Source organism: Gavia stellata, chromosome 12, assembly GCF_030936135.1.
Source record: "Gavia stellata isolate bGavSte3 chromosome 12, bGavSte3.hap2, whole genome shotgun sequence".
NCBI classification, from domain to species: Eukaryota; Metazoa; Chordata; class Aves; order Gaviiformes; family Gaviidae; genus Gavia; species Gavia stellata.
In genome coordinates this window covers 13,198,979-13,215,059 of record NC_082605.1, presented here as the reverse complement: position 1 = coordinate 13,215,059, position 16,081 = coordinate 13,198,979, and positions in this window count along the sequence as shown.

The following is a 16,081-nucleotide window of genomic DNA, read 5'->3' as shown; positions in this document are numbered from 1 at the left end:
GTGTGTGTGGGAGTACAGAAGGAACAGCAAACTCAAACACAGCCATCAATCTCCTGCCTGCCTGGGGTGGGGAGTGGAGGACGGACCTCAGTTACCTGTCGTTGCAAGCAACCATTACATAAGGATGCAGATGATGGCAAATTTTCCCTTGCTCCTGCTTTTTTTTTCTCAAGGTCTTCTGCCCCAAGACCTTTGCATGGAAAAACAGCTCAAAGTAGACAAGACCTGCACATGCTAACGCAGTATCAAAAGTGGTGCAGGAACATGGAGAGATGGGGTGGTGTTTTTCTGTGCAGAAGCTGCACAAAGAAGAGAGAACAATTCAGTCTCAGTGATATCATTACTCCTTGGTATCTGAAGGGACCCAGCACCAGGATTGGTGGCTAGGTATGTCACCTGCAATATAGGCAGTGACTATCAGCTTGTGTGATTTTTAACTGGCAGCCTTTCACAGCCAGAGTGGTTAGTATTATTAATGTACAGTCCCATTAAAGTCGTCCTAGGTTGCTTCCCTTCTACTTCTACCCTTTTGCCTTTTCTTTCTCCCTTGCTTCTCTCTTTCTCTCCCAGTGGTGTCTTTCCTCCTGAGCTGTCACTGCAGATGAGGGCTGAAATTTCTGCCTTTCGGTTCCATTCCACACCAAAGGTCTCATCCAGGTCAAGAACCTCTCCAGCTGCATGGGGATGATACTGAGAGCACTTTAGGCTTTTATGGGCTTGGAGAACATCCTTGTTGACTCATGAATTGCTGTTTATGTGCTCTGGCATGGAATCCAGCGGCCCCTCAAGTGTGTAATGTGTTCCTCCACCACGAGGTTTCTCCCTGAGTTTTGTGGGCATTAGCTCGGGACCCCACACAAATGCAGCATCTTCACAGCACCTCTGAGAGAGAGGTGGTGGCACAGAAGGGTCAGTCAGGGTTCTCAGGAGCTCAGCACAGAAGAGTGAGGTGCTATAAAGGGGGAACCATGCTGTCAAGAAAACTTGAAACAGAACAAAAATTGTTGATTTTAACTATTTTTGGGGGGGATTGCTTGCCTCTTCTTTTTTTTACTTGTTTCAGTAACAAGTCATTAAGCATTTGTGCGTATGTGTGTGTTCACAAATTGTTTGTGGATAGTCATTTGGCTTGTACCATTTTGTGCTTTAATTGTAAAGGATGAGCATGTTATGGAAGCATATTTCAGCTTATAGGCCACCCTGAGGATACAGTTGTCTTGTAATTCACAGTGTGTTACTGGTCAATGAAGTCTCATGATATTTATTTTATCTGTAGAAACAAAACTTCATTTTCCAAAAGCTGAACATGTCCCAGCACAAGAAGAGGATTCTGGGTACTCACATTTAGATGCAAGTACCTCTTTGCTGCACCCTTCATGCAGGTGTTCTCAAGGAGATGGATGAAAGAGGTGTGGACATGGGTCAGTCAACCCACTGCTGCAAATTCAAGACATCCCCGCCCACCATGTGTTGTATCGGTCTGACAAAAGCACCAGTCAGTTCTCGAAGTCACACGTGTTCTCCTTAGGGATCTGCAATCCAGTTGTATTCACACTGACACATGTGGCCTTGTCATGCTGGCATGTCATGAGAACAAAACCTTTTGACTGCAGGCTTTGTGCTATGAGCTCCCCACGAGAGGCTGAGAAGATGCTTCCTGCAATGAACAGTGCCCAGATAAAAAGGAGCAGATCTCGACACTGTACGTCTTATTAATTTCCCTGTTTTCACTTGGGCTGTGCATCCTGGAGGAGTGATGGACTGCTGGCTCTGTGGCTACACTGCCCCTTCCATCCTCCCCTCCCACCCCTCTGTTCAAAACAGACCAGCTGTGCACTGAAGACACAAATAACAGCTTGAGCGAGAGTCAGCAGCAGAGACCGGGAAGGAGGGTGGCTGTGTGGCACGCAGGGACTCGAGGCGTGCAGTTGCCACATGAGATCTGAAGCACGCCAGCTGTCAGGACCCACCCCTGCAATCTGCTGGTGCTCACAGCACCACAGACAAGGGCTTTAAAAAGGGAGGAAAAAACCCACAGTAGCAGTAAAAATTATTTACCCAAAGTTCAAGAACCTGTTATTAATGATTTCTCCAAGACCTGCATGCCAGCACAGTTACGAATGCCCACCCTTTCTTTGCTGCAAGCAAGGGTGAATATGGAGCGAGGCAGCACATCACAAACAGGTTCTGAGCACTAGAGTAGTTGCCTGTCCCTACTGCCCTCCCAAACAAGGATGTGGGCAGAGTGCATGCAGGGACTGGAAACCTATGTACGTTAGAGCCCCTTGAACCCTTTCTGATTTGAAGCATCTTCCCCCAGATTCCCAGCAGATGTACAAACCTATAGACCGAGTGTGTTTTCTCAGCAGAGCCACAGCCCATGGATGAAAAGCAGTTTCAGATGGCTGCAGCTGTGGGGCACAGCAAAGGACTTTCCAACAGAGCATCGCTGCTGCTATACTGCAGTGTACAGTCTGATGGTAGTTATGGTCAACCCATGCTTGTGGGTACAAAAGTGGGCAAGCTGGAGGCTAACTCCCTGACAGTGCACGCTCCACTGGGAGTGTGGGGCATCTGCAGCAGACACGCTCAGATAACCCAGCGCTGATGGGCTTCTTCAACGTATTTGTCCTCTAACTCCTCATTAGATAAGGAACATTATAGATGATGAACTGAAGAGGAGAGTCTAAGCAGGGGAAGAGCTGTACACTGGAAGATTGAACTGGGTAGCTGATCTCTCTGCTCTGAACTGGTTTCCTGAGGAGCCCAGTTCAGCTACTGGCGTGACACTGGTCCTGGGCTGAATCTCATCTTCACCATGGGGCAGGTCCCCCCAGGGTAAAGATCTTATGTTCAACACACATTGCAAAGCTATCCTGCCAGTGGCCTGCCAATATCATCTCTAGGGATAAAAAAAAAAAAAAGTCTTTTTTTGGAGTAATCTTTCTTTGGCTGAGACTGCCACCCAGGAGTTGTCCTTATGATCGTGTTTGTAGTTCCTGTCTGCCAAACAGGAACTGGATTTTAATCAACAATTTGTTTCCCTTCAGGGCATCAAGCAGTCCTGCTTACACTTTGGGATGTGACCAGCACTCCCCTACCCTTCATTCATACAAATGAGCAGTGCTGTTGCTCACTAGTGATTTCTAAGCAACTATGAGGCTAAAACTGGCCGTTTACACAATTTCCTCTGAGGATACAGGAGACAGGAGGGAAAAGCAAGGCCAGTATTAAGGAAGGCAAGGACTGAAGCCATGTATCTCTGTGCCAGCTGCTGGGACTCTGGGTGTTAGAATCACCATCGCTCACTGAAGAATATGGGGAAAATAAATGGCAATAATAACTTTTCAGTTGGGAGCTGAATTCTCTCACTCCCGCTTTCCTTTAGGTCTCTTCCAGTTAGGGCACATTTCCCTGAAAATAGGTCTAGACTAATCTAGGAATAACACCATGGGCCATGTCACAGGCGATTACCTCTAAGCGGCTCACAACAAAATGCAAACCAAGCGCTTGCACAGAACAGTACCTACACAAAGCAATTCTCTCTAAAATGCCTCTTTTCCAGGAACAAAACTTGAGGTGGTGATGCTTCTTTTTTTGGAGGGACAGAAAGACAGTTTTGATTCTTTTCTGCAGCATCTTTCACAGCTGGAGGTTAGCTTTCTTGTGGGGGACCTGTTCCTCAGTCCTGTCCCAGCAACTGGCCTAAAAGTCTCGCCAATGAACACACACACACAGATTTGGGGGATGTAGATAACATTTCTGCCTCTTGCAAAGACATGATCACCCTTGCTCACATGGATTGTTCTTGCGCAAAAGTACTGGAGCCCTCACCATGGTAGCATGCTAATTCTCAGTCTTACTTCCAGCTTCCTGGATTTAATCTGAACTTTTCTGTGTAACACTAATGTTATGGAAAATCAGTTGTAATAGACAAGGACCATTATTGTTCTTCAGGTCAAGCAATCAATGCAGTAATTTCCTTCCACTTTAATGCTATTATTTGGCTGTAATCATTTCCAGTTGAGTTTGCATGAGAATCAAGTTGAAACTGCTCCTGGTCACATTTACCTGGAAAATTTTCAAGACTCTCCTCTAGAAAATCAAGACTTTCTTCCGATGAGCTTTAATTAACAGTGATCATGATTCTGCTACTCTCTGAGGATTTCTTATCTTCCAGAGATGTCACCAAAGACACTCAAGGGATGGTGTAACTCACTGTGTATTTCTGTCTGAGAGAGAGTTCACTATGGCCTTGGATTGCAGCCTGAAGACATTTTTGGTTGGCTTTTTAGCAGCAAAGCTAAAACAGAAAAAAACTCTCTCTTTTATGGACAGTCACATCAGCCCTTCGTGATTAAGAAAACCCAGAACACCGTCTGGAAAGCAAGGCTCAAAACACTGCCAGTTTTCTTCCATAAATCCTGTTCCTTAAACAACACATCCATATATAATAGTTTAAATAAAGCAGGGCCAGATGCAGTCCAGAAACAGAAAGTGGCTAAAAAGGATGCCATTATTTAGGGCCTTCCATAATGCAACTAGCATGGCTTATATACTGGTGCAGGGGTCTACAGCCCTTTAATTTTCCTGACAGGTTTATGCCCAGTTATCCCTTCGGAGGCTGCTTTTGATGCCTCTTCTGCACTGTGTGATATTGCAAAAGTCATGCAGAACGTCAACACAGATCCCAGCTTTTTTTGAGTGGGACGTGTCTTTCCCCAACATGTTGTTGTGTGGTTTGGCAGAAGTGGACGAGATCTTACGTACAATATATCCAGGGTTCTTAAGTCAGCAGGGGCTGATTCAGACTATGCATCTGATGTGATTCAATTGTCCAGTATTTCGCCGGGTCTCCAGCTAGTTGACAGCAGGAAGAGGAGAAACTTTGACCCAGTTTCTTAAAATCATCACAGAGATGTGCTCCAACCGTATCCAAAAGCAACAGCACTTCATAAAGGCCATTGTTTGCTGAGATAGACTTGGCATGGCATCCTCGGTCCTGTTAGATAGCGCCTTCTGCATCGTGAGGATGGTGTCCAAAAGCAGAGGGACTGGTGGAGCAGAAAATTTGAGGCACACTCGGAAAAGCATGGAGTTGACTTTGCTAACCAGGTTTCCCTTGTGCTTAGCAACAGCTCCAGTGGGCCCCTGGGATTTTTCAGTAGTCGGGAGCCTTGTTCCTTGGCAGAAACATAATGTTGGCTGTTTAGCATGCTGCTGAACCTGTAATCTACAGCCAAGCAATGGCAAACGTTGTAGCCAAGTGAACAGCAGGCTTGGAAGGGGGTTGTTTTTGAGGGCTGATTTCCTCTGCCATTTGCAAAAGGGCATCCTGCAGCCAGGCCATATGATTCAGGACTCTGCCTCACCGTGGATGTGCTGCTTCAGTGCTCTGCATGTGTAAAAACCAACACCACACATGACAGCTTCAGGTGACATAAGGTGACTGTTCAGCAGGTGGGTAAGAGCCTCATTAATATCGAAGAATGTTCAGCCCCGAAGCATGCACAGCAAAACCAGATGCTGCGTATGCTTTTTCCCCAAAGTGCTGACCAATGCACAGCTCCCTCATGCACCTGACACCTTCTGCAACACTGTTTTGTTCTTCTTCTCACATCACTATTACTAAACCTCCACACTGTTCTGGCCAGCTTTCCTTTTTCATGGAGCCACTCGTGGTGGTGTCCCCCTTCAAGAGCACATGTAGGTATCTCAGCCCATCCAAGACCCTCATAATCAGGATCCACAACATCCCTCACTGCTCCTCTCCTGAGTAGTTTTGAAGAAATGGATACCAATCACAAACAATTGCTCCAAATGGCACAACAGTTTGCTAGTATGGAGAAATGATGAGCAGGACAACTGTAGATTCATTTTCACTTGTACTCTCAGCCAGAATTGGTATGGACTAATGACTATGGCAAGCTGAGCAAATTAATTTTTGCCTGTGACCTCTGCCAGGATTTTAATGCAAGGTCTAGTACACTAAATGATTACCGAAGGAGTATCTGCGTATGTGTGTCGAACCACATCAGTGCGCACATTTCTGGAGAAGTATGATGTATACTTCTAGTGTAATCCAAACTTGGGGAAAATGTTTAGTTTTCCTCTCGCCAAAAGCATGCCATGTATTTGCATATAGTGAAAACAGACACATCCTCTGCTTGTGGAGCAGCTTTACCCTCCTCCCTTCTCCCCACAGTGAAAGGTGAAATTTCTCACTCAGCACCGTTCTCTGCTCCATTAGGTCCTTATCACTGTGTGTTCCCACACCCCTTTCCCTTCCTGTCATTTCCAGCAGGCAACTGGGATCACTTGTACTAAGCTTTGTTGACAGAGGTAGGACAAAAATAAAATTGACTACAGCATAATGCATTCAAAACAAAAACCTGGGCCTCCTTTTCAGCTTGTTGAACAAAAAGCCGGGATACAAACACTTTCGGGAAATTCTAGGCTGTGTCTCAATTGTACTTTTTTCAGTTCCAGCTCCAAATGAGAGACTTTATAATGGGTTATTTTGAGATAGAGAGAGTCAACCCTTCTGATAAAAGGAGCCCTGTCCCAAGTGTCCAGATAGCACAGGGCTGTGAGACAGACATCATACACATTGAAAAGCCAAGGAAAAGAGAGATTGGTGTGTGGTTCACATCCAGGAGATGACAACACATCCATAATGCTCCCTGTTGTGGAGAGGAGTCAAAGCTGGACTGAGCTTTGGCAGACTACCTGGGCAACCCGGTGACATTGGTACCATCAAACCATGCCGGGCCACTTCCTTATGGAGGTGTCACTGAGGTTACCACATGCCCTGCCTTTATACTAGCAAATGTGGACTCTGTTGGGGGTTCTGGGACAACCCTACCACCCGTGCTATATATCTCACATCTCTTAAAAGAGCTAAGTTGTGTCCACAGATGGGAAAAGCCGACCCTTGCACTGCAAAATCATCCTGGGGTTTAGACAGGACCATCCCACATCCCAAGCTGCCGTATGAAGTTTGGCTCAGCACCACTTAGCTGGGCTGGAGTCTGAAGCATCCGTCATGAGCCCCACATTGAAGCAAATAAATACATGACAGGCAAGTGCAAAAGAAAACACAAACGCCTTGGTCCAGACATGGTAAATTCTCATGTGCTTCCTTGAGCTTCTGTCCTCACACTTTTCCTCCTCAGCCCTCCCTCCGTCTATATGTCAGACTGGTCACTATCCCTGGAGTAAACTCCATCTGACAGCAAACTTGCAGGCTGACAGCATTGCGGGTGACTACAGGAGACCCACAGATCGCCCTTTTGCCCTTGTTAACATCTGTATTATGAGCAGCACTAATGGCAACATGACAAGCTGGAGATAGATGGATGCAAACAAACTCCCAGCAACAGTCACAGGAGAATTATTTGAATCATTATCTATGTCTTCATTACCTGCCAAGGATCAGGGCATTTACTTTTTTGACATGTGCTGCTGGTCAGTTTAGTAGGTGCTGGTTTAATCTCATCCTTTGTTGAAGAGATGGGATCAGAAAGGCTTTGCCCTTGTTTATGGGAAGGCTCTAAAAGGTTGAAGGAAAGCTGAAGATCATCCCCAGCAGTGGTGCCAGTCTGTTTATAAGCTATGGGCACAAGAAGCAGAAGCTTTCAAGCTAGAAGCCAATCTTCCTCAAAAAGAGAGGACTCACAGAAATGGGTATTGGGACAGCAAATGGTAAAGAAGATCACATATGAAGTTCAGTAGGTAGACAGGAGAGCAGGTGGTGCCACTAAACATGAGCTTCCTATCAGTGTCCCAAGATTGAAGGGAGAGGGAGTAATACTGCCTAGGTGTGGGAGATGGTATGGGGATACTCCTTTATCCAGGGTGACAAAGGAACTTTTTGGTCAGTGTTGAGACCAGCTGATGGAGAGATCCATGGAGGAACATGCAGCCAGAAACTTCTCTGTAGTGAAGCAAGACAAAATGCAAAAGCTGCGTGAACTGGAAAGAAGGATGGTCCATATCTCTTTCTTTAAATATTAGCCGGATGTTTGGGTTATCCTTGCGTTACTCTGAATCACCACCATCTTTGAGGCCTGTGTCATCTGGAGGCCTCAAAACCAGAAACGAATGAAGAATGTTCTCCTCAGGATCCTCACTAGCTGGAAGGGTATTCTGCCACTTGTAAGGGTGGGATGTGGGGTGACGAAATAGTGTGAAGCACAAGCAGTATGTGAATGTGTGCTGCCTGCCTGGTAGACCTTTTGGCCAATCCATTGGAGGCAGGAATTAGCTTGCAGGGCAGTAACTTGATATCAAACTCTACAGAGCCAGAAGCCAGGGGAATATTGGGTAAATCTACAAATAAGTCTCCTTCAAACACAGAATAATATTGAATTGAAAGTCTAGAAGGAGGGCCATTTCTGAAGAGAAGCTGCAGCGGTTAAGGCAAGGTTCCTGACTCTCGCCTCAATAGCATATTTCAGCTGTGAGAATAGTTCACCTTTTGTATCCCATTCAGTCCTTGGCCTCTGCAGGCTTTCAGCTATGCTGCCAGGCAATGCGAATGTTGTTGGGTTTGATGAAATGGACAGCTTCAGGCTGGAAGCTAGACAAAGGCCAGCAGTTCATTACGCACAGGCCAAAGAGCATCTGCAAAGGGACATATGCTAGAGTTTTGCTTGGCCCTTAAGCAACATCAACTGCTGATGGATGTAATAAGATACATAGGGGGTAAAAGCTCCACAGTGCAACCAAATTCTTGTCCTGTTAAGCCATACCATTTCTAGTACCCCAATGCCCTTATTTCCTCATATAGGTAGCCAGAGACTGTTAACCCTGTAGTATATATTAACTGAATCTCTTACAGTTTTCTTGATCCTAAAGTCACCACTTTATTTTTAAGGTGACCTTCCACCAGGCTCCTAGCTGATGATGACTCCAAAGATCTCCCCAGAAACATCAGAAGCAAACTTGCCCAACTCTGTCACCAATAAGAAAATCCCATGGAACCAGATCCACCAGGGAAGTAATACAACATGACATGTGATACAAATACATATTTTTATGAAGTCAAGCCATCTGGTTTTTTTAAGACATTTCCCTATAATAGATCTCATCCCTTCATATGCTTTTCTTATTAAAAAAAAAAAGTCACCAAACCTCAAAATCCAAAGTACTGAGATTACACACAGGAAGGGTTTGGAGAGTTTCACAAAGAAAAGTAACAAACTCTTTATAAGCCATTCTGTGCTTTTCCAAAGGACCCCCAGGATTTTCTTCATTTAGATTTATGAAAGGACAGCATATTGATTATGTAACTGCCATCTGAAGTTTAATAATATATGCAAGAAGTAAATGGAGTTGCTGAGGAATTTAACTGGACTATAAATAGAGAGTGGCATCCCCATTAATTCATTAAAAGTATATGGGAAGTGTAAGGTATTCCAATTAGCATTTCATAAGATGGTTGTAGCATGTTAGTTATGAACGAGCATTTGTCATTTTCTTTTTAGCAATTAAATGATGTCTAATTCCCTTGCCAGGCTGGAGCTGTCTCCTTGGATAGCTTTCAAAGTTTCTAGAGAAGGCATATACAAAAGGTAAAGAGGTCCTTTTCTTTTATTTTTTTCTCTTTTTCTCTTTTTATCTTTTTTCCCTGCTTTCTCTCCTCCTTTTTCTTTCTCTCACTCTTTCTCTCTTTCTCTCTTTCTGCCAATTAGAAAGCATTTTTCAGACTGCATGGGCTTGTTCACCCATCATTCAGTTAAATAACCACTAGCTAGATAAATCTTGCTTAACCACAACAACTGGCCTGGTACCAGATGAGCTTGATATTTATTTAACAAACAGCGCTGTCTTCGTAGATCTACATTAGAGCCTTATTTGAAATACTTAAAGTGTACCCATTACTGTTTGCCCTCAGTGAAAATCCAAGTTCTGGTTACGTCCCTGCTCACTAGGATTAGAACTGTCACAATATTTATTTAACAGGAGGAGGCATGCTAAGCCATGCTGCAAACATTGCTGTGCCAATATGAAGAGTAACTTAGTGATTTTTACAGTGTTTCTTTCTCTGTATGTGCTCTCTCTCCATCCCCACCTCTTTCTTCTTCTTCCTGCCGCTGCTGCCATCCCCACGCTCTCCTGCCCCACTGCCCCCTCCACTCGCTTTCTCCCACATCTGGCATTTCTATTGCCCACAAAGTGAATCTGATGGAAGAATGTGTTGGAAAAAGGGCTGCGAAACCTGGGACTGCTGCTGATGGGGTGATGCATGGCCTGTCCCCTCCTCTCCTGGTGTCCCTTGTGCCCCAGACTACACTGATCAGGGACAATGGAGACAGGGTGGGGCAGAGAGTCCTGCCCTCTTGGCTCCTCATCCTGTATCAATCCACCCTTGGTGAAACTCATGCTGCACCACAAAACCCCTCCAACTGGGAGATGAGTGCCCCTTAGTTATTAGTCCAGATCATTTCCCACAGTAGCAAGGCCAGGTTTCACTTTGGGTCTTTCCCCATCTCATGGAAAAAAGCTCAATGTAAACTATGAGGGGGAGGAGTACTTTTTTTCTATATTTCACTGGGCAATGCAAATTCCCATTCCCCTCAGGGAATGCAAAAGCAAATATCCTTGCTACCAGCGCTAGGATGACCTAATCATTTCCCCTTCTTTTTGAGATAAAAAACACAGATCCCTCCCTCTGCTCTGCAAAGCCTGCTGAATTTCTGGAGCTAGGCAAAGAGAGAGAGATAGGTTCATATCTTCAACCCTCTAGAAAGACAGCTGTACGAGGAAAAGAAAAGAAGCAGTGGAAAGGTAGGAAGAAGCCTGTGCTAAGCAGTACACATATATTTTATGCTGATAATTCTGAAAGAACAAAGTTGCTATCTCAGGAAGTTAATATTTTTAGACCGATTTCCTCTGCAATCATTCTGTCTGTCAGTTCCCCTCTACTAACTTTTGAACCAGTTGGCCAATTTCAATCAAACTTGACAGGCAGCTGAAAGTCTGAGTGGCACAAAGTTCCTGCAGGATTTAACGGTTGTTGGTGCCCACGTCGAGCATAGAGACCACCGTACCCCACTGAAGGGAGCACCCCATAAGGATTCAACTCTCATGAGGCACCAGGGATAGACACCATGGGCACAAAGCAATCTTCTGTGCAGGGGACCACCCTGTATGATGTTAGCACCTGGAGCCACCACGGTTATGAGAGCTGCATAAAAAGGTTTCTGGACCCCTGATGAAAACTGGGTCTCCACAAAGAGAAGAGGTGGAGAGGGTAGTGCAGAGGAAGGGGAGGGAGGGAGTTTGTCATGTGTCCTTTGGCACAGATACATTGCAGTGCAAAAGGAAGGAGAGCTCCAGAGAACACTCTAGCCCCTTGAGGAAGGATTGAAAAAGCAGGGGAAAGTATGGTAAACCCTACAGCATCACAGAAATTAGGGATGGAGGAAGCACTGCCATTCAGTCTACTAAAAGTATAATGAGGAAAGCAAATCCAACTGCTTTCAGCTAACCCATCCTGGTCTCTGGGTGAGGAACACTCCTTTCAAGGGCTGAATTCCAGAGCCAACAGACTTGTAACAGTCAATTATCATTACAGCTACAGATGGGAAAACCTGATAAAATGAATCCTGTATGGGCAGAGGACTGAAATAGAGCTTGGGCAGGGACTGTAGCCAGACAGAGATTAGTGGCCATAAATACATCAGAAGCAAAGGACTCTAAGACACATGCGTAGCTCAGCATAGCGCCACCATTTATAAGCTGCCATGTGTCCCAATTCATACCTCACCATTCATGGGCATGCTAGGGAAGGCTGCACAACTCAGACCCAGAGTCTGCATGAAGAAAGACTTATTTCCTTTAATGTTACTGCAGCTTTCAGAAACACTGGTGTGGTTTTTTCCCAAGGCCAACCAAAAGAAGCAGCTGTGCCTGTTAAGATGTTTCTCATATGGTGTGCTAAGTCCATGTTAGAGTTAACTTTGCATCTGCATCTTCATCAACAATGCGACATCACTTACACCAATTTGATTTTACCTTGTCTGGGAGATGAAAGCAATTTATAAGTTTCAAAGAGCACAGTCTGGCTGCGATCCAAACTCAGGAGTGTAGTGCTGAAAAGAGAATTGCTGGAGACTTTTATGTCTGGCATATGGTGTGCTAGTTTCCTTTCTAATCTGAGTAATGAAGGTCAGTACAAAGTGCTGAGTTGGTCTTGTTGGCCAAGACGTTTGATGACCTGTTCACACAGGTGGGGAATTCAAAACCTAACCAACATGAACTAGGAAGGGGAAATCTAATCACTCACTTCACTGACAACTTTGAAATATGGTTTTTCTTCCTCATTTCTGACTACATTTTTCTGAAGAAGACGACAAAAGTCATGACTGGGCTGCAGTAATGGAAGATTTCTACAAGCTATGCCACATGGGGCTATTCGGTAGCGCACCTGGTGGATCCCACTAGCATCTGTGACTAATTGAGAAGATAAATCCATTTTGCTAGAGTGGTTTAGATTTCCAAAAGTCCTTCAGTCTATTCCAGCTGAGCTGATTAGAGTCCAGCTCACTGGGAGTCATTACTGTCAATCCCACCAGCTGGCCTGAATTTTGCAAGGAGAAAGAAGCAAGGAAAATACATTAAAAATGAACAAATCTATATTTCATGACTTTATGCAAACTGATTTTCCCCAAAAGGGGTCCTATTCCTAATATTGTCACATCTCTCTGATGTTGCTGTATGGCTTGGCTTGCTAGTGGATCTTCTTCAAAAAGAAAAGAAGTATTTCAAGAGTTAAGTGTCAGCATCAATGAAATTAAGGGTGTTTTGGATACAGATGAGATAAGGGCACATACAGCCTCTGGATATAGACACATGTAGAGGTAATGTATTCAATATCTAACGCAAGATCTAAATTCTTGCATTCAGCCAAGTTATATTTATCACAGACTTTGCTTCTCAGAGTACAGTCATAGCTGGAGCATGATTGGAAGTGCAGTTCATTTCGGTTACCTCAGACTACTTAGCAGCTGTATTTGCCATAGATTTTGCTCATATGCCAGTTCCAGGATTTTTCAGCATCTCTGTCACTTCTTTTGCAAATGGGAGGAAAGGGTAACCATCTTTGGAGACGACCGTGGTAGCCTGGGAGCCTGTGTTTGGATAAACCCCCAGATCTCCTTGCAGAGAATTATTTGGTTGTTGCTGGTTCTGATCCTGGTAATTGCTCACTCAGCAATGAAAGAGTGGGTAAAATCCCTCAGAAAAATGGGATGAACTGGAAGGTATGTTCCATTTTGATAAACTCAGGTCCGTTCCAAGGAGTGGACCCACTTTAGCATTCCCTAAGGTGCCTGTAGGACCACAACTGTGAGTCCATGGGGCCACGACTGCTCGGGACTTTCTGAAACAGAATTATTGAATGACTATCCCCCCTCCCACAGCAGTCAGTATCAGAGGGGTATTTCCCTCATCAGTCTTCTCACATCTGGTAGAGACCCCTTCCGTGCACTCCATCCTAGCCTAGGTTGTGATCTGGACTACCATCCTCCAGTCTATCCCCAGCTCGTGCACAGAGCAGCGACAGCCATACTGCATGGAGGGGCATCTAGCCCTGATCCACTGTCAAGACAGTCGTTCAGCTGAAGGGGAGGCCTGAGGAAAGGGAAAAATATACATTTTTGTTCTTCCTCATAAATCTGAGCAGACCCTCCCCTACATGATGTGTAAAGAGATTCTGCTGACCTAGAAAACCCAGTCAGAAGAAAACAATGAATATTAACTAAAGCAAGTTTTGACTTCATTTTTAACAATTTTATTTGTCTTAAAATACTGACACCAAACCGGTGTTAGGAGTTGCCTCATGAGACATTCAGCTTCCCAGACACCAAGGGACAGCATTCATAGCTACAAGCAGTTGCCAGCTCTTTTGCCCAGAGCAGTCCATTACCTTTGGTGATACATCCCCTCATTCACGGGTGACACACTGGACAGACACGTTGGGAAATCAGGCATTCATTTTGCTGTGGGTATGTCTACACTGCAGTCACAGCAGAGAAAATAACTTGCTGTGTGAGTTAGCCCATGCTGAGCTCCACGCTGCTGCCATTGAACCAATCCCAGTACAGAGGCATCCTCCGGTGTTTCTGCTCTTGCCTGTGGACACGTTTGTCATCTATAAGAAAATTGAGGACTGTGTGTGCAAGGCTAAGAAGGAGTATGGGGAAAAGGACAAAGAACCAGGGTAAGAATATCAGTTTAAATACCTATTTACATCCATCTCCTTCTGGTGCCGTGTCTTCCTCACCTCCAGTGTTTATGAGTCTAACATTTGTTCCCGAGACTGGTAGATGCCAGCACAAGACCCATTTCCACTCCAGCGTCCATTTACGTTGTTCTTTCCTCCATCTAAGACACTTCTTGCTAGTCCAACAGAGGGATCTGTCACCAGCCTCATCGCAGGGAGATGAGCCTCCATCAAGCCCAGAGAAAGGGTCAGGATTTTTTGTCACTCAATTTTCCTTTTTTCTTGTTCCCTTTTCCCTCTAGTAGTTTATTCAAGCCCAGAGAAAGAGCTTAGGCCCTAGCTCATGTAGAGCTCTGATGTATGCAAATCCTCCTTGTGCTCCCATGGCCCTCTTTTTTTTCCCCTTCTTTCCTTTTAATTCTAGATTTGAAAATAAAATGCGAGCTGGCTTCACAGGGATCTCTCATGTGTGCAACTTCCAATTGTGGCAAATTGGAACTGTCGATGCAAGCAGCTCAGATTTATTTATATATTTAAGAGGAAGGAGGGAGGAGAGGGAAGTGGAGGGGGAGAAGCTCGTGGTGGAAAGGAAAAAGAAAAATAACAGATCCAAGCAAAAAGGGATTTGAATCTCAAATACTGCTCCCTGGCCCATATTATCCAAATCCCTCCAGCCTTGTCCATGACTGCCTCTTGCCTAGTTAAAAACAACAGGCAAAAGATCAATAACATTTTTTTCCCCACAACGCTAAGAGTTGTTGAGTTTTGCAGCTGCCATTAGCCAACCAGAGTCTAACACCGAGACTGATGCAATTAATACTTGGTGCTTCAAAACATTAACATAGCTATTTATATAAATTAGTAACCTTAAGCCCAGGCGGTAGCATTATTACAGCATTACTAATTAAATCACAATAAGCTTAGTTTGCAGTAGTATTAATTATGAAGCTGACATAGTGATATTGGAGATCTGATTGGCCTATTGTCAGTCATTACCCGATCGGTAATGAACCAGACAGGCGATGAAAATCAAAGCCGACACTCCAACAGTGCTGCTCCCATTTCCTGGGAAGAAGGGCCACCGTTCCAGCACAGAGAGCATCAAGATCCTCCATCAAAGCAGTCATACAGTGTGCACAGCATTCGGCGCTATGGGGAGGCACGTGGGGGGAGGCTGTCTCCTGCCATCTCTACAGTCCTGAATCCCCAGGAGCAAAGGTTACTCTTCTGTATGGCTAACAAAGAGGTTGTAGGCCTCTTTTGTGAGAGCAGGTGGTTGAACATGACTTTATCACCTCTAGTGGAGACTGATTCGAGTAGATTAGAGAACATCCTTTAGGGATTTTTTTATGGCTAGGCAGAGTTAGTGTAGGGAAGGACATTGATTTGGTAAGTCCTTTGTGGGTGCCTCTGTGATAATTTATAAAGGGCTTTTCATGAAGAGCTGACCACTGCTGAGAAAGGGCAGTGGGACAAAGCACCATCTCAGGAAAGGGTCCCATCACAGGCAAATGGTGCTGTGCTTGGGGGAAAGAGGGAAGGAGGAGGTGTCAACAGCAGCAGGAGTGTCAACAGAAACCCAGGGGTGCAAATGGGGAACAGTGGCTCTAGGGGCTTATACTGGGTGCATTCCCCATTGAACACAGCATGCTCTCCCAGTGCTGGGGCTGAGGAAAGGAGAAGGTTGGTAGTAGGAGGCTGAAGAGAAGGAGTCCAGGGTGGGGAACACAAGTTGGTCTGAAGCTGCCCTTCTTTAATACGGCAGTAAGAGACAAAACAGGGACATCTGCAGAGCAGTCTCAGCCTCTGCTCTAGATAGGAGATGATGGGTCAACCGAGAACAAGAGGTTT